Here is an 18,935-nt window from a genome sequence, read left to right on the forward strand (position 1 = left end):
GTCTGCAGGCCAGCATATGCTCAGGGATAGACGAGGACCCCAGTACCAGTTGCAGTGAGAAGGGAGAGGTCCAGAGCAAGAATAACTGCTGCACGGGGGCAGAACAAGAGGAAAGTGGGCTCCTATAGAGATATACTGTGTGTGCACAAACCAGGGAACCAGCAGACATCCCCTGGGCTGGGGGATGCCCAGAGCCCACTGGCAGCACCATCGCTGTGGTTAATCCTGAGGGGAATTACTGTACCTGCCAGGAGGAAAAGACGAGCAGCAACCATCAAGATGCAAAGAGCCTTGTCAGAAGAGGGCTGTCCAGGGCCACACATGAACCTCTTCATTCTCTAGGCATGTTCTGAAAGAAAGATGTTGGTGAGCACCCCCTTACCACACACTTGGCTGAGAAATTCAAACTGCTCCTGCAATTTGCTGAAATGGCATTCACAGCCCAGGAGCCCAGAAGTCCTCACTCCCCGTGACCGAGCTGAGTCACTAGATCAATAGTCTCTGAAAAGGTCACAGCTATACAAACCCTCTGGTTTCTGCTAGTTTCTAAAAGAGATGAGGTTTACACAATTACACTGTGTGTGTTTTGTCCATCTGTCACAACTCTGCAAACCTGTTAGCAACTTTCAACCTGCTTTGACAAAAGGAGTCCATGTCTGAGGTGGTGAAGTCCCTACAAATGTGGGGAAAACAAGAAGAGAAAGCCCTACCAGTGAGGTTCAGCTGGATGCGCTGACCCACAGTTATACCCCACAGACTCTGGTTGGACTCAATGATCTCAGAGGTCTTTTCCAACCTTAATAATTCTATGATTCTATGATTCTATGACTCTCGTGGGATGGGAGACCACGGGCAGCAGACAGGGCAAGAGGCACACGGAGAAGCAGGACACAAGGCTGCTCATGGACAGCACAGTCAAAAAAAGTATTTGTTCTCATCACTGGGCTTTGCCTACAAACAAATTTTCATCAGTTTAATTAAGTCCTGGGAACATACCTGTAATTGGGGAAGGGCTAGTTCCAGGGTGTAAGCGTACACTGAACACTTAAAGCAAAATCCAGATATGCCACTCTAAATTGGAAGGAGTTTGTCCTATTTCGTGCTTCAGTTTGACTAAAGTTGCTTCAAAGATGACTGTAGTTAACGGAGTGGGCACACAGCCTGGATGCCCGAGAGCCCCGGGCTCACCCCTGGTGCCCTGCACGCTCCCCTGTGCTGCTCTGCTTTCTCTTCACCGGGCATCAAAGGCAAGGTTTATTCTTGCTTTAGGACCACACTGGATTAAGTCTTCAGCTAGTAATAAGGTATATAAAATGGCTGTACGGGATGGACTGGATCCTCAGATTGTCTAAATTGGCCAAGCTCCTTTCAGTGGAGTAGCCTGGCTTCACATCAGACGCAGCCCTCGCCCGGGGCTCCCCACTAAGGGTTACAACACTCTGACCACTATCGAAATGGAAGTTGTCCCTTTGTGTCCAGACATGTAAAATAAACATTAGAAAATTATAAAAAACCTGAGCTAATAACAACTGTCTCCATTTCCTTTTAAAACTGCACTTTACAAAACTTACAAAGTTAGGAAACATCATCTAGTTTTCCATTTACTGCTGTGACAACAAATCTCTTCTCCCAGCCTTCTCCTTTATTACTCCAGCAATGATGTGCTGACTTTTGCAGTAATAAGGAACAAATCATTATGCTCCCAGCCTGTGGTAACTAAACAGTACTTCTTATATATTTCAGGTGATTCACACTTTCTCCTAAAAACACCATAGTCATTAAAAGATGCTGCTCAAAAACTCACCTCCCTGTGTAGCACAGAAGTCAGGGTAGATTTTTGCCAAGTGCTCCACACTGTTTCTTCCGTCAGAAGACCGGTGAAGAGAAATACGAAGAGAAAATCAGGTGGGATATTGTGATGTTTTCAGTGGGTCAGGCAATGAAGAGCAAGTGATTTTTGTTCTGAAACCACATTTCTTAGGTCCTGGAAAACCTGCTGTGACAACAAATCTCTGCTCCCAACCTCCTTTCTTACTTCAGCAATGATTTGTTGACTTTTGCAACAACATTTAAGAAACAAATCATTATGCTCCCAGCCTGTGGTACGTCACAGGGTTTATTAAGTTTTGTCCAGAGCAAAGTCCAGAGCATTATAAAACACAAATTCGAAAGAAAAAACTGAACTGAAGAGTTCCCCTTGTTTCTGATTGAAAACTGACTGCACTAAAGAACATCAGTTGCAATTTTCCCACAACAGCTGTCTAGCCTCTACTTGTACTATATAGCACTATAATGTAAAGATCAACCAGTATCTTTCTTCACCCCTGCAAGATATTAATCAGCCATTGCCAAGTTAAAAAAATATTAAATACTGCTGAGAAAGACTTTGTGAGCTGAGACCAAGGAGTGAGTGGCAGCAGGAAAGGATGGTCCTGGCTATAGCTTAGCTGGAGGCCAAATCTTGAATTTTGTGAGTTAGCTCTGGAGGGACCAAATGGTTTGCATAGGGCCCTGGAGGGCTTGCTCCTGTCTCCTGCAGGAGTCTGATCTTAAATGTTTTGGCAGTGGCTCCCAGCAGTTCAGCTCCCTCACTGGGTCTGGTTAGGGACATAAGAGGAACTGGAGAGAGCCTGAACCTCCCAAGGCTGCTTCAGTTCACCCTGCTCCTCCAGACGCTCTAGTCTCCAAACAGAATGGAAGTGTCCCTCTCTTCCGCTCTCCTAAATAACCTAGTCACCCATCTTTACCTTCTTCCTGACCAATCTGTCTGCTCCTCTCGGTTCCCCCTGTATAAAGACCCCAGACTCCAGGTTTCTCCCCTAAAGACTACTACAACCCCCCTTAGCCAAACTGCCCCATATCCAAGAACTCCTCTCCTGCCGTGTCTTCTCACCGTGCACCAGCACAGACCCTCTCACAGCCAAGCAGCCGTGGCCGAGCACCCTCCTGCCACCCACCAGCCTCAGCCGGCAGGTTTCGTTTTCTTTCTTTTATGGGCAGATCATACTGATGGAAATTGCTAGGCATGCACTGTTTGTCTTGTCAAATCCGTGCTGCGTAGTTTCTAGTATTCACATAAACTCTTGCATGGAGAGCCTTTCTTCAAGCGTGGGACTGAACAGGACTTTTCGAGGGTGGGTGCTTCAGAAGCCACCTTTTTGTACCCGTCAACTTTTTGTACCCGTTAAACCAGTATCACGGTGTTACCGTGTTTTGTACCCGTTAAACCAGTATCAGTTTGGTGTTTTTAATTATTCAACACAAGTTGTTTATCAGCTTCGCTAGAGATTATTGCAAAGGGTCTGGAACGCCATGTGAGGGCATCTCCTCTTTAACGCTAAGTCACAGGCAGATCCTGATCTAATAACCAGCATCCTGCATCCATTTCTGGTCAAAACTTTCCTGGGAAGTTTTAGAAGAGGACACTTAGGACTCAGAGCAGGAAAAAACTCCGTGATTAAGGAGTACAATGAAATTAAGAGAAGCAGAAAATGAAGACAGAAAACATTCAGACTCGCTGGGCCGTTCAGATAAAAAGAAATTTTGCTTTACTTCGGATGTGCAAAGATTTTTGCCAGGAGGTTGCTATGGTGACTTTTCAGCTCTCCCAAACCTCCTCATACTGTAATTACATCTCAAAGCCTGCGAGCTGGGAATCTTTGATTCTTTGGAGGAAAAATGTGGGTGGCTGACTCTTCAGGATGTTTTTCAACCAACCATTTTTATTCTAAAACAAACCAAAAAGATTCATATACTCGTGCCTTTAACAGCTGCTTACAGTTTCTATGAAACCTTCTGGCCTCACATCCTCCAAGACCTTCCTGAATAATTTTTAACTAAATGGCTCCCTTTTCAGAACACCTCAGTCCTGCATTATGCATCAGCGAAGGTTATTTAGAGGGTGTTTAGCCCCCAGTTGGACTGAGCTTTCTTTATACCACTGGACATTTAAATTTGGTCCCTAAAGTAAAGCGTGCATAATGACAGTATTTTCACATTTCCTCAGCTTTTGTTATTTACTTCAGTTGTCACTGACGGAATGCTGAAAGCACAAAGCCTGTGCAAATATTCTCCACATTTTCTAGTCTACGGATCTACCCAATTCTGCACAGCTCCCCTGAGGTAACGCGCCATCAAAAAAGAGTTAAAACCCAAAGTACAAATCCTTTGAATCAGAAACATTCAGACCACTGTTGTTCAAAATAAACAGTATAAAATATTTAACAGCAAAGGGATCCAGTGTTAAGTTTCAACTAACAATTGTTATTCTTTTTCTTCAAAACAGAAGCATCGCCTTGCACGGCCACACAGCACAGAGACCTGGCTGCCCGGGGCGGCTGGCCGAGCAGAGGGAGCGCTGGATCTGCCCTCTGGACACTGATCTGTAAATAACATGCTTGGTCATAAACCATAATCCTGCAAATTTTATTGTAACAGATTAGATTAGTTCACTAAATAAGGGCTGGAAAAGATTAGCAGGGTGTCAATCTTCTCTTTCAAAAACCTTGAAGGACGTAAATATTACAGAATACTTTTGGAGACAGCTACCAGCTAGCCCACACAAACCTCTAGGTTACAAATTGGTTTTAATACAAAATTGACTTTTTTTCATTCCTTTTTAATTTCAAAGCTAGGAGAAAATCTTTTTGACCATGATGTATTGAATCCTGTAGTGGCTATTTTAGAAACCTGGGTAAAATCCTCATGAAGTTGCAGGCGTTTAAGAAATACAACTTTAAGAATACAACCACACCTTCAGATTTACTCGGGTCCTTTGCTACAGACTGATTCTAGAATGGCATATGTTTCGTTCTGTCAAAATATCCTAAGCAGGTATTTTCAGAAGGAAAAAAATTCAAATTTTCTACATTCATTTTTTATTTTTAAAAAATTATACGTCTAAAATTCAAATTGGAACAAGGACTTTGAGTGACCCAAAAGAAAGTGTTCTGAAATATGTTTTCCTTTTTCTTTCTTGGTTATGTTTCAACATGAGAAGTAGTAGAAATTTTAATGAAATCAAAATGCTGTTCCCCCCCAGAGCAGTTATCGATGGCTCCTGAAAGAAACCTAGTGTCAGCAAACATTTTGCACCTTGTTTATCGCAGTCTGCTGTCCCATCACCTCACATTGCCTTTCGACATGGCAGAAGCGCTGGGTGAACTTCCAGAACATGATGTTCGACAGGATCACGGCCGCTCTCTTCCACTTCCCGCTGTGACCCCACGCCGCTGTTTCGGCAGAGTTCCCTGGGCTTCTGAATGCCTACCTGTGCAGCCCTCCCTGGGGAAAATATGCCCCCGTTGTTTATCCACTTGCATCCACCTCATTGCTGTGCCATTGCTGAGATGCTACTATCACTTTACTCACCAGGTATTACAGCTGGAGTAGTAGACGCAGTGTGCAGCTGCCTACATATACTGCCTCATATAACACACATGAGCAGTATCTGTTCACTCTTAGCAGCCTTTAATCTGCTCTTAGCAGCCCTTGATTTTTTTTCCATAACCACAAAAGACAAATCTGCATCTGGGCATCAGTTTTGCAGCTATAAGGGCCAGATTGTTGGTCTTGCTCCACCTCTGAAGTCCTCGCAGGTCCCCCAGCCTAGGGGATCCCCAGCTGGTGTCCAGGCACCGAGCCCAGGGCTATTCCTCTCCCCCCAGCCAAGCACCTTTCCAGAGATCAGTGCCAGGAGCATGGCCACAGCACTCTGCATCGCATGTGAGGGTCCTGAGTGGCTCGGCCCTGGCCTTTCACCTGTCAAAAATATTGTGTTACCCACAAGGTCCAAGCCTCACCAACATTTCTCACAGCAAATTAAGCGGAGAATCTTCTGCACGACCCATGAATCTCTCTTGCAGCACCTAGCAGATGGTTCATTGATCCACTCTGCTACTGCTGTTACAGCCACAACACATAATTGCTGGGACAGAAAGTGCTACTTCCCTGCACCACACCTACACTCCACTCCCTGGCTTAATGGCCCCAGAGTGACTGCAGCACAGAGATGGATACAAATTACAATGTCAATCTCATAATTGATTTTATTAGTAGTGTCGCCTCTTAGTCCTCTGGAATTATGGATTATGAAAATTGCCTTGAAAGTAATTTGATGTTATGAGACTTTGGAACAGGACCTTTACGGCTTGAGTGGTTAATATCGTATTAGACTCACGTTGTGGGACATTTAAGTAATGAAAGAGGAAAGAGAAGGAAAGATGAGGTAGATATGAGTGGCTGTGGTGGAAGTTTAAAAGATTGAAAAATAGATTTGTAGCAAAACTGGCATGAAATGAAGACAGATTCTAAAATGACTGTTTAAACCCAGCTTGTCTCCACAACGTGGTACGATTAAAGACACCTGGTCTGCTCTGAAAGAGCTAGCTTAGATGCACTGCTCTGCACCAGCTGATTTACCACACTTCTGTCTGGAGCACAGGACAGATCAGAAGTCCCAAGCGTATCCAAATGACTAATGTGAGTCCCTAATAGGGACTCTGATCAAATACCCCCACCTCTGTCACAGCAGTCTTCACCACTGCTTGATTGCATTTAGCTGCCCTTGGTGAAGCCAGCTTCGCCTTAGGTGCTTCCCCCACCTTCCCAGGAGAAGGGGATGCTCGCAGAGACGCACGCACATATTGGCCTGGGGAGTGGACCGACGGGCACAGGGCTTTGGACTTGGTGAGATGGAGGGGATATTCCCCACTTGCCCTGAATTCTTCAATTTTCCCCACTGGAGTCTCAATCCCAGGCGTCTGCCTACCAGGCCATAAGGAGAAGCAGTGGTTCTTTCTGCTCAAAATAAACTTAATTAAATACATCCCGGACACTTTTTACCCGCAGAACTTTGGCTTGAGAAGCATGAAGAGTGGGTCATTAGAGTAAGGGTTCAGCCTAACTAGACCTCCTAGTAGATGAGCACAGCAAAAATATACAACAAATAGCAGAAGGACCTACAGTCACATACCATAATGATTATGCAGATAAACCATCAACACAGCTTTTCTTTTATAAGGTGTTTGTGACACATAAGGAGGAAATATTTCGTATGGAATTTCATTTATATCTTATTCTGTCCTTCTTTTGTCAAAGGTGTAATCATGTTACAGCCAGGACAAGGCATGCAGGGTCTTAATTACACTGGGTGAAATTTAAAGACCTTAATTTAATGACTCTATTAAAGAAGTGACAAACATCCATTGACTTCAGTGGAGACCCCGTTTACTCATCAAGACAGTCAGAGCTGAACCCTGGCAGACTGGTGCCCGCAGATGTTTGCAAATCATGGGCTGACTTGGGACCACTGGATGTCACTGTTGCCCCACACAAGTTGTGCTGATGGGCCTTTTCCTGGGCACACAGCAGGTGGCTCTTGCAAAGAAAATGCTGTCATTGAAGCAAGAGTAAAAGCAGCAGAAAAAGAAGCAAGCTGATTATTTTTCAAAAGCGGCATTAAAAAGAAAGAGTAGAATTGCAAGAAACAGGGAGTGAATTTTGCTCAGGGTTCATTGCTGTCCTCCGAGGGTGACGTAAGCTCATCTCCTTGGGGTTTGCAGCAGCGTGAGCTCAGCGCCCAGCCAGCCACACACACAGCCCTGCAGAAGGTAACATGTGCCAAGCTGACACATGCTGGAACGCAACACGGATTGCATCCCTGTCAGCTACGCATTACTGCTTAATGTATGAGCCCGAGAGACTGAAAAGGCTGTTAAGCACGGCTCACGGTACACTGTAATCCATCTGCAGAGCAGGAGAGCTGATCTGCAGCATCAGTTAGTCCTCCGCCTCTCCTTCAGCTGCTTTTTAAATGTGCTCCTGTCCAGATCCTGGGCACACGTACAGTGCAGGAAGAAAAACAGAAAAACAAACATAACAAGAATACTGCCCAGTGGTTCGTCATTTCCACTGCCATTCTTCCACAAGCCAGAAACACCCTCTGGAAGAAAAGTAAGAACTGTAAGCTGGGCTCAGGTATTTCTTAAAGTTACCCCTAAAATCCTTTGTGCCAGTGAGACAAAGTCCCTCTTGCACAAGACCACCAAAATTGCAAAACAGATATTTCGCCCTGTGCCTTTAATCTGTGCCAGGTTACACTTTAAATCCCCCCTTCCTTGGTAAAATCTTAGTGATATTCATGTAAATATGATGGAGTAATGGTTCTCATCTGAGCCGAACACCGCTGTCCAGGCGGGAGTTCAGAATGATGGGGACCTCCATAATAGTCTGTAGAAGGAGCTTCCTTCAAGTTACTGAGGTCTGATTCTTCTCTTTGACTTTTTCGTGCCTGGTGGTTGTGGTTTCAGGAAAAGCGATCCCCCGCTCTGAATTTTGCATTGGACCATTTGCATTGGAAACATTCCCTGGGCCCACTCTCTGGCTGTTCCTCCCCACGTGCAATGGGACTTTCCCTCTTGCCCTTTTCGTTCAGCCTGCTCCATCAGCTGTGCAGAAGGGCGTTTCTGACCAGTGGCATTCCCAAACAGGGTTCCTGCTGGGATTCCTAAATTCTCCCACATTTGCAGCTTCCCTCAATGCAATGGAGGAAAACCCTGATCCCAAGTTTCCCTGATACATGCACCTACATTTAGAAGTTACCTAAAGGCTGGAAACTTACTGGTCATAACTCAAAGATTTCCACATAGTTATGATGCTGCTGGTCAAAAATATGAAAGCTCCAGCTACTCTGAGAGCCACCAAAATTTCAGACAGTCAGCTGGGGCCAAAAACAAACCAAAGCAATAGGAAGAAATCTTGTTCCATAACAGCCCACGGACATACAGCTGCAGATGTGGAAGAGAGCAGCACATCAGGCAGGATTTCCTCCACAGCCACTGCATCCAGCTGGGGAGTCGGAGCTGCCTGAACTATGGGAACTATTCTGCTAGGAAAGTACGGATGACACAGAAACTCAAATAGATAAGTGTCATAGCGGAGATTTTTTCCACAGTCTGAAATCAGCGTGTCACATCATCGCTGCTTTTCTCATTCCCTGTGGCTGGGGAATTTCTTAAAGTGATAATAACATTTTCACTAGACATGAACCAAAACCCTGTGAAAGCTTCATGGTTAAACACAATAGGGTGAGATTCACATCTCACGTAAGTGGATATAAATTTCGCCCTCTGCTTACACTAGACCTGGTTGTGCAGTCAGGGACCCAAAACACAGGGACTGTTACCAGCTAACAGCACAGCACCTCACATCAGCCCTTGGGTCCCCCAGGACAGACGGAGCTGCTAAGAGGCAACAGCCCTTCTCTGTAACATGTCTTATAGGCTAGGATTTTTTACTAGATTTTATTTTATTACCAAGCAATGCTGGGAGTCTTTTTACTTAGTCTCTTGCTTACCAAAGAGAAATGTATTTTGCCCATTAATTATGGGTACTAGACGTGAGTGGGAGCAAGAGCTTTTGTTTTCTCCCCGTTCCAGCTAGTTAACCGCATGTAGCTGGTGAGAAGGAAAAGCAGTCATGCGGAGGTAGAGCCCAGTAGATGGAAATGTTGCTCTGTGGCCTGCCTTGAAGATGCTGGTGATTTTGGCCCACCTCTCATGCAGATAGTGTGCGTCAAACGTACAAACTGCGCCAGCAGATCCCAGTGACTCCCCATTTCAAGAGCTGAAAAAATGAGCCATGCCCATCCTTTCCCACCAGAAGTTCCTCCAGGCTGGGGCTGCAAGTGATCTGCAAAGGGAGAAAAGGAAGATGGTGCCCTGTTGTAGGATGGATGGATGATGGCCAGAGGTGTGGTTGTTCTTCAGCTATACCTTAAACCTCACCATCACGCAGGGAAAAGGGGCCCAGGGGGTGGTCAGCAGGAGGGATGATGTCCTGGCTGCCAAAGGGCTTCCTTCCCTGCCCGCAACGGCCAGACCACAGTCACAACAGTGCCCACGTCGCCGGTGTTTGCTGAGGGTAGAAATGGGTTTGTCCTGTGGCTTCTGACTCCTGTCCATGACTGTGGCTGACCGTCTGTTTTATCTTTGCTAGCACAGCGCAAACCGCAGGCAATTCAGTGGTTTGATCCAGCTGCGTTTATTCTAAGTGCATCCTCATGCCATCCTGTTCAGAAAATTTTGACTGGGAATTTCGTAAGACACCCCTTTAACTCTTTTAATTCCTCTGTAAATCGGCAACTGCCTTTACTTAGCAACTGCCTGACTCATTTCCTCTCTGAGCAATCCCCTGGGCTCACTCGGCAGTACTTCCTCTTCACATTTTCTACATTTTTTGATATTTTTCCTTTTTTAGCTGAGGCAGGATGTTAAAAATAGCAACAGGATTGCACTGTGTGTTTGTAAAATCAATACTACCACCCCAGAGATCTCAAGCCCTTTCTCAGAATCATTCCATTTTCAGTTGTATAATTACTGTTAAGCCTTGAGGCCAGAGAAAGGATGCATTTTAGTAGTCCTAAAAAAAAATTTCTTTATGAACATTTAAATTTGTTCAATATAATTCAGATTTATGTTTTGAAATACTTGTGAAATAATATTGACATTAACAATCTCGCCAAAGTAGGAAAAACAGATTTAAGGGATGAAAGCTTTTTGCTGTCTTTGTATTTTCCCCAGATGCCTAGAGGATATACTGTTTTTCGATGCAGTCTTCTACACTAGTTTACATTAATTATCACCTAGAACTGTCCTAATACCAAGTTAAGTTTTTGCTGTAAAGAGATACCAACATTCTAATACATGAAAGCCCCAACCCTGTCACTACTCAGTGGAACAAGCTGTGCTGTGCCAATGAAGATCGTTTCAGCAAAAAAATTAGCCCTGGTTTTAGGTAAAGAAGGAGTTTGGGATTTACCAGCTGTAGTAGCACTGCTTGAAGAAAAAGAAAATTGAAAATAGCAGTTATTTTTTCATCGTGATTATGTTTCCCGTAGACATGTCGGCATGCAAGGTGCTGTATGCTCACACCGTGCACCGTCTCTGCTACGTACAGCAGATGATGATCTGCGTTCCTAAAGGTGACCCCGTACCCATTTTAGGGCAAGGGCCTTGCTCAAGCCATGGAGAATAAGGCTTAAATCTGAGACTTCACTACACATTCAGTAAAATGTTCTTTCTGAAACCAGAAAAGTCATGAGCGACAGCTAGTGATATTTATGCGATTGCCATTCATGCTGGCAGGACCCCAGCCTGCGCCGCTCCTGGCTCTAACCTGTCCTTCAGGAACGGTCAAGGAAGCGTCTCTTCCAGGAGCACCCCATTCAGCCTGTCACTGCTCTGGGCAGAGACGAGCTGCGGCCAAAAGTGTGTCTGAAACTCCTGGGGCCCAGGAGACGCTTAAATCTAAACCTTGATCTGAACCCTGCTGAAGGGATATACCTTTGCAGCCCCTCAGAACGTTCCATCTGCTCTGCTCAGGGCATTTGGGAGCCGGAGCTAGCTTTTAATTGTGCTCTCCCAGCTCACTTCTAATTGAATTTTGCTTTAACATTTGTACCTGAGACAGAGTGATAATTGAAGGGGAGGGGACCCTGCTCGAGCCAGAAGTGTGTACGTTCAGCTGATTTATAGCAGGTAATAACCAGGGCCTCACTGGACTGCTCCCTTTGGGATGAGAGGCTAAAGACACAAGTCAGATATTTACAGTACTTGTTTCCTTGAACACAGAAGAAGAAAACCAAGCAGGGCTTCTCCTCTTCACCGTTTCCAAATCAGGGTCATTAGCATGGCCTACGCCCAAGACAGCCCGTCCTGTTATTTCAGGACTCCATTAGATGACTCCTTTTCTCGCTGACACACAGATCATCCGGCTTGCCTCAAATCCTCTAGCCTTTACCTTTGCAAGTACAAGCTTTGACATGCAGCCCATTGCTTTGCCTGGGAAACCAAAGAGAAACATGGACTCTTAGCTGTCATTACACAAAGAGGTGGTAATTGGTCTTTCTATTCAGCTTCCAAGAGCACAGTGGTAAGTGAACCACCAGCTTTAACCAAGTCTGCAGTGGATGAACCCTTCCCCACACATGAAGCATTCATAATTCCTGATTTATTCTGTTCTGCCACAGCCTGCTGGAGATAAATTCCAGATCAGATGCTACGTAGCATTCTTCTGTGCTGTATCCTACATTTACTCACTCCACACAGGCATGCACCTTATTTCATTTCTAGTGTTAAACCTTGCAGTGTGTTCAAGTGAATGGTTTCTTAAGGGCTGTACTGCGTCAAAGGCTTTTAAGGAAAATTGTCCCATGAAAGCAGCGTGAAATCTGAATGCGGAATACAGCTTTGTGCTTGTACCACTTCTCCCTGGAAATGAGGTATTTGTCACAAAAGCAGCAAACGGGCATGAGTAGTTCTCTCTTTATTTCTGCAGGTGGCACCAAGCATTTCGTTCTGAGACCCATTTGTTCTTTTAAAGCTATTTTGAATATCTAAAAGATGCTCTCTGTGCTATTCTACCAACCCTTCCCATATCACAACCTATATGTAGAATGATGCATAGGCAAAACAATAGGGTCTGTTTTGATCCTCATCCCTAGATGGTGGAGACATTAGCTACATCTCACTGAGGTGATGCAACACTTCTTCCACCAGCTCTGAGTCCCATCTCTCTGTTCTGTGCCAGTCCCCACTCCTGTCTGCAGGATTTTTTTTTTTTACAACCTCATAAACCTCATTTAATTTTTCAAAATCTTAATTTTTTATTAGTTTCAGGCCCTCATTCCTCTGCTGCGCTCCTGTGAGCTGATCTCCACAAGAAGTGGTCCCTGACTGATGAACCCCGCAGCCATGCACGGCTGGGATGAGCCAGTCAGCAGGTGGAAGAGCCTCATGGTGAAACCTGCTTTGCCATAGCTTCTCCATCCAGAGTGAAGGGGATCAAAACCTCACGCTGACGTTAGCCAAGGAGAGGAACGAAGGGGGAGGAATGATGGAACGGTGCAGCTTCCCTCTTGGATAGGCACCTGTGCAATATAAGGCACACAAATAGAGGTAGAGAAACCACGTTGTAAGGACATTTAGAGGCCAGACTGTTGTGCTGCACTGCACAGAGCCTCTTGTAGCTAAATATCCTGCTCCTCTGCACGCCCTCGGTGGCCGCACGGCACATGGCCTCTCTCCAGCTCTGGGACCCCACGAACCAGGCCCAGCTGGTCAGTGGTTCACCCATCAATCCCTGTTGTCTCTGGGACTGCAGCGGGAACCGAGGTGTGAGGCATAGATAGCCCCATGCCGGTGGCATGAGTGAGCGTGGGATCACAGCTGAGGCAAGCCAGCGGCTCGCTGCACTCAGGGAGGGGGTGCCACCAGCCCCAGCCCTGCAGTCCCACCCACGCCTCGCACCATCCACCCGCCCTTGCCCGAGCTGCTGCGGGAAGCTGTGCCCTCGGACCCCTTCCACAGGGTCGGTTTTCTGCCGATTTAATGCCGCAGAGACAGAGACGAGGAAGGGCTGGTACCGCACGCCCAGGGCACCTTTCCGGCACCACAGAGCCGGGCGCTCAGGGCACACCAGAGCGTCCTGCTCCGTGGCAGCGCTGGCTGAGCTGCACACAAACACCCATCTGGTGAAGCAGGGAAAGACGCAGGACTAAAAGTGGACCCCACTCAAGAAAGATAAACTAAATATCCTTATTCCTAACCACTTGCCGTCACTGTAAAACTCCAGTGCCGCAGTCACAACTCTCAAATTTGCAATTTGTAAGCTGCGCCACAGCTAGGCCGGGTGCTTTGAGTTTTCGAGGCTCAGTTGGGGATTATCGGTCTTTGCCAGTTACCTTTTTGGGTGCTCCTTCACACAGATGGCCTGACTGGCTGCATTGTGTCAGAACCAGATTGCATTTCACTGCAGCCTTTTGGAGCTGTTACTCTATCCCCAGGCGAACATATCTCCCATACCCACGTGCAAAGCAGAGAGAGACAGCTTAGTGGCCCGAGCCCAAAAACGTTATGACTTACTAATTTAGCAACGCATTTCATTCACCACTGGCAGCATTGGCTGAAGAGCAAAATGGGGAAGTCAGATTCATCCATGACTCCCATGTTTCAAAATTAACGAACCCCTCTACAGCACTGCACAGTCATGCTCAGAGCAAGCACGAGCTCCAGGGCTGGACGCTGGAGGAAATCACTGGAAATGATGATGCTGTACCTGTCCTGTCCTCCTCCCGCTCCCGCTCTACGAGCACTCTGCTGTTTGACTGGATTGTACACAGGTTTTTGCACTACATCCATCACTGTTATATTTGACAGCTATTTGTACTGCGCTTGATTTTCACAGCTGGACTATCCATGTACTCAAGGTACGTACACGATAAATTTAGAACTGATGAAGATTTTCCTTGATTTCCTTGTGTCATTGAGACACAAAGCCCCGGATTTTTTCACTTAGGTAGCATTTCTGGCCTACAGCCAAGTGTGCTGCCGTGTGCTGAAGCATGTACTTGTTACAATATGTTATAGAAACATTATAATACTTAAAAGGTAGATAGTGTCTTATAATTTCAAAGCACTGTATAACCACTAACTAATTGAGGTTCATGGCATCGCCTTTAAGCAGATAAGCAACTACCACTGAAAAGTAGCAGCCAACACTTATTACCCTGAGGTCTGAACTACAGTAGTTATTTTTCCAGGTATGGAACAGCAAAATAATTGAGTTTGCTCAGATACCACTGTACAGTAATAACTGGCAAATGTCAGTATTTAAATGGAAACTTCAGCTGGAAACCCCCCACCCCCATCCACTCTTCCACCCACTCGCCAGCAAAAGTTGCCCAGCTAAAGTGCTACCATCGCAGGACTTGCCACAGCTTCTTTTCACACAAGTTTCGCAGCCCCGATACCGCCTTGAGTCAGTGGGGTGCAGGCTCTCTGAAAATCATGCCCCTGGGAATCCCCTGCGAAAAGACAAGGCTACAGACCTGGTAGGCTGAGCAGGTTGTCATACTAAGAAGAAGAACTAGTATTACTGGTGGAAAGCAAGCACCTCATGCTCAGACCTACCAAGGCAGCGGGTGCTTCTTTCTTTTTCGTTTCCTATAGCAGAGCAAGCTTCAAAGGGCCTCTGCGAGAGCTGCCTGCTTTGATCCAGCGCTAAAACACCCTGAAACTGGGAATCTCAGATACCAAAGCAAGTGCTGCATCACCACAGTAAGGCAAAGGAGAATCTTCAAGGCTTTTCAAACTTCTCTCCCTTTTTCTTCTTCACTGGATGAACCATGCAACCTCAACAACACGCTTGCAGCCAAGTTTATACGCATATGGGTATTATCGCACTGTGTTCACAGCAATTTATACTAGGCCACTTACCACAGGATTTCAAACCACTTAGGGCTTACCGCTCTTGACTTGAGCCAGAAACTTTCACGCGTGAAAGCAAAAGTCATGGCAAATAAACTAGTAGAAACTCGACCTGTGCTAATAGCAGTTATACTGAAATACATTAACTCCCAGAAAACAAGAGCACTAGAGGTTTCTGTTAGCAGGGTAAGAGGGTTGGAGAGTACCAAAACTGAAGAGTTTGCCTTGAAAAGCTCACTAGAGTATGTGCTCAATGCTTTACCGAAGCTGTCTTGCTGGCTACTGGGCGTTCAGGTGGTTGGTGGCTGCTGTTGTGCATGGCTCACTGTCCAAGGGTAAGGGAGAGAATTACGGCGGGTACTCTTGAGGGTTCTTCTGGAGTTAATATCATTTATCTGATCACCCAGCTTTGCCACAAAATGTATCTAAAGGATTCCCACATGCTATTCCTATGTCTCGTTTATTTCAGAAATATTTAAATGTCTTGCTAGTTTGGCATTTAAATTTCTAGAAGAAAGGAATCTGCCTGTCCTTTGAAAAGATGTAAATAAATGCGAAGCTAGAGGGTAACAGACTGGACAGAGTGGATTTCCTGGGGGGGTCTCCAATCCTGCATGTTGCTGAATCCATGGCCCACAGCACCAATTTACTCATCATGATGCACTTACCTATTATTTTACACTCGCAATGCTATGAAGAACTGAGCCAGTGCTAATTACAGACAGCTACCCTGCAGGCCTAATTGCAGAGTACATCACTGATTGCATTAGAGGGGGGTGTAATAACCGATTGGCTGTGCGTGCAACGTGGAACCGGCATACTTTTAGCATCTGCGTGATTTGTACCTCTCATTTAGAAAACTCTAGTTACTGTAGACAGGCCTCACATGTATCACCTTCACATAGTCCATTCAGGGACATCTTGTTACCTGCCTGTTAAAAACTGATTATTTTATAACAGTAATTCTGATTAATTAATTTCCTTTTTCATAAATGGAGCACATGTCCTTTTTCTGTGGTCAAAAGCCTACTTCTGTTGCAGCTCACAGCCGTATCTTGAAAATTATTTCTGCTAGGAAAACTCTGCATGCACATTCCCTTGTGCTTGGTGATTCCCCCAAACAGCAAAGCACTCCTTGGTTTATTGCTTCGAAGCTGAAATGCTTTCTTTAGATTTTAATCTTGAAGACTTCCCAAAACTGACATTAAATACAGATGTGAAGCCAAAGGAATCATGGAATGGTTAACTTTTGGGGGAAAGACAATTAGAAAATGCTCAAGGAGAAACATCTGGCCATTCTCTTCCTGCTTCATGCTACCATTCAGAGTTTTAAATGAAGAGTAATCCAAATGGGAAAGTATGAAACCTGCTTATGACAGATGCTAGCGATTTGTTATGGCTGTCCCTGCAATGCAATCCACAGTTTCAAGAATAAATGGCTCTCCTGAGACGCTGTAGCAACAACTTCACAAAACAACCCTACCAGGCAGGAAAACCAGCCACAGATGGGGTGATGCTTGTGTTTTAAGGCTCTCAGCTCCAAATCTAGCTGCTTATCACTTCTTCCAGAATCTGAGGTCCTGATTTTCTCAGTAGCACAGGTCTTGTTGGGTTAGTGTTTATCAAGAGCTGTATAATAGGTCCAAAATTGACTTTTGGGTTAAATTCAGGAAAAAAAAAATTGTAAAAAGAGAGTTTTCTTTGTGTAAAATGAGCAGAAGTCTGATCAGAATCTGACCCTGCATCTCTCACTATGTGTGCATGGATGTGTGGGTGCAGGGAGGCAGAGGAAATATGTGAGAGAAGTCATAAAAGCTCCTAGATAATGCCTCTAAAGTATTTCTAAGCCATTGCACAAGTAACAATATACAGAGACTTAAATTCAGACACAAGGGATCTATTTTACGTGGACAGAAGAATACTCATGTGGAATACGCTTACAAAGAAGCTTCTTTAGGCAAAACAAACAAACAAACACTGGAGTCATTTATCTCCTTGCCCTCTTTTTTGTGCTGGAATACAGGAGCTTTACAGTGTTACAGTCTAAAACGGTGGCAGGGGCCTCCCGCTCTCCCTGCCGAGTTCATCTGCAGAATCCCACTTCAGTCCGTTCAGCTGGTCAGGAGTAGAGGGCCCATTTCATGGGAGGACAAGGTAGGGTCTATGGAAAAGCAGCCTGTGAGACCAGGGTTTTTCCAAGCCATGTAAGAAGACAGTGGGAATCGCCAAAGCAGCACTCTCCAAGCCAAAACAGGAAGGAACGCCGTAGATTCCAGTAACAACTATACTGCTAAAGCCTCTTCTCTAAATGCTTTTCTTACAAAAAGGAACTACTCTGTGTTTGCCCAAGCATTACTTCAATATGAAATTGGTCTTTAAAAACTATTAAGTAATCCAAGAGCTAAAATCTTTCTTGATACTGCTGAAGAGAACCCATAGCTTTTACCCCATATTGAACTTGGTAGGGTTGGATTCACTGAATGGGGAGAGGCAGATCCAGCTGCAGAATTAACAGATTGTAACTCCCAGACAAGAAATGGAACCAGCTTCTCGACACTGTGAATGCAGCCGGCACTTATCTGTGCCAGAATTGCATACGGTCTTTTATTGTGCAGCCCTAACAGTATCCATCTACCACCAAGAGCATCTTTGGCCTCTGACAGAGAGGAAAGCAAATCAGATGCGGTCATCCTAAAACACAGCTTGTTAGTGCCCACTCTCATGTGTAGGGGAAGGGTCCCCTTACAAGGTGGAACCACATGGAACATCCATGTGGTTGCAGCCTCTTCTACAAATCTAAATCTGGACAGGCTGGATCGATGGGCCGAGGCCAACTGTATGAGGTTCAACAAGGCCAAGTGCCGGGTCCTGCACTTCAGCCACAACAACCCCAGGCAACGCTACAGGCTTGGGGAAGAGTGGCTGGAAAGTGCCCGGAGGAAAAGGACCTGGGGGTGCTGGTTGACAGCTGGCTGAACATGAGCCGGCAGTGTGCTCAGGTGGCCAAGAAGGCCAACGGCATCCTGGCCTGTATCAGAAATAGTGTGGCCAGCAGGAGCAGGGAGGTGATCGTGCCCCTGTACTCGGCACTGGTGAGGCCGCACCTCGAATCCTGTGTTCAGTTTTGGGCCCCTCACTACAAGAAGGACATGGAGGTGCTGGAGCGTGTCCAGAGAAGGGCAACGAAGCTGGTGAAGGGCCTGGAGCACAAGCCTTATGAGGAGCGGCTGAGGGAACTGGGACTGTTTAGCCTGGAGAAGAGGAGGCTGAGGGGAGACCTCATCGCGCTCTACAACTACCTGAAGGGAGGTTGTAGCGAGGTGGGGGTTGGTCTCTTCTGCCAAGTAACAGCGATAGGACAAGAGGAAATGGCCTCAAGTTGCGCCAGGGGAGGTTTAGATGGGACATCAGGAGAAATTTCTTTACTGAAAGAGTGGTCAGGCCTTGGAACAGGCTGCCCAGGGAAGTGGTGGAGTCACCATCCCTGGAGGTATTTAAAAGATGTGTAGATGAGGTGCTTAGGGACATGGTTTAGTGGGCATGGTGGTGTTGGGTTGACGGTTGGACTCAATGATCTTAGAGGTCTCTTCCAACCTTAATGATTCTATGATTCTATGATTCTAAGGTGCTTGGAACAGCAGCCAGATGGCATTGAGATAAAGGAGTTTT

The sequence above is a fragment of the Calonectris borealis genome, chromosome 13 (assembly GCF_964195595.1).
Source record: "Calonectris borealis chromosome 13, bCalBor7.hap1.2, whole genome shotgun sequence".
NCBI lineage: Eukaryota > Metazoa > Chordata > Aves > Procellariiformes > Procellariidae > Calonectris > Calonectris borealis.